We start from the raw sequence: 321 nt of genomic DNA on the forward strand, positions 1-321 counted from the left end.
GTAAAAAAAAAAAAGAATTAGGGACCCACTTTTATGTCCCATTTAACACTAAAAAAAAAAAACAACTTCTTGATAATGAAATAGTAGAGAGTCTTAATTCATCTGGCCAAACATATCATAAGGTACAAATGATAGTGGATGAAGGAGGAAAACATATAATTAGCCTAAAAAATTAGGATAATACATGTAAAAGGTTTTTCAGTTGGCTGGGATGCTTTTTCCCCTTAGACTTTTCCTTGTCTAGTATTAGACATTTTCTGTTCTTAATCACTGTTATTGGTTTAATATTGTTACTTTTGTTCCTGATATGTAAATGTTATA

The sequence above is a fragment of the Myotis davidii genome, unplaced genomic scaffold (genome assembly GCF_000327345.1).
Source record: "Myotis davidii unplaced genomic scaffold, ASM32734v1 scaffold665, whole genome shotgun sequence".
NCBI lineage: Eukaryota > Metazoa > Chordata > Mammalia > Chiroptera > Vespertilionidae > Myotis > Myotis davidii.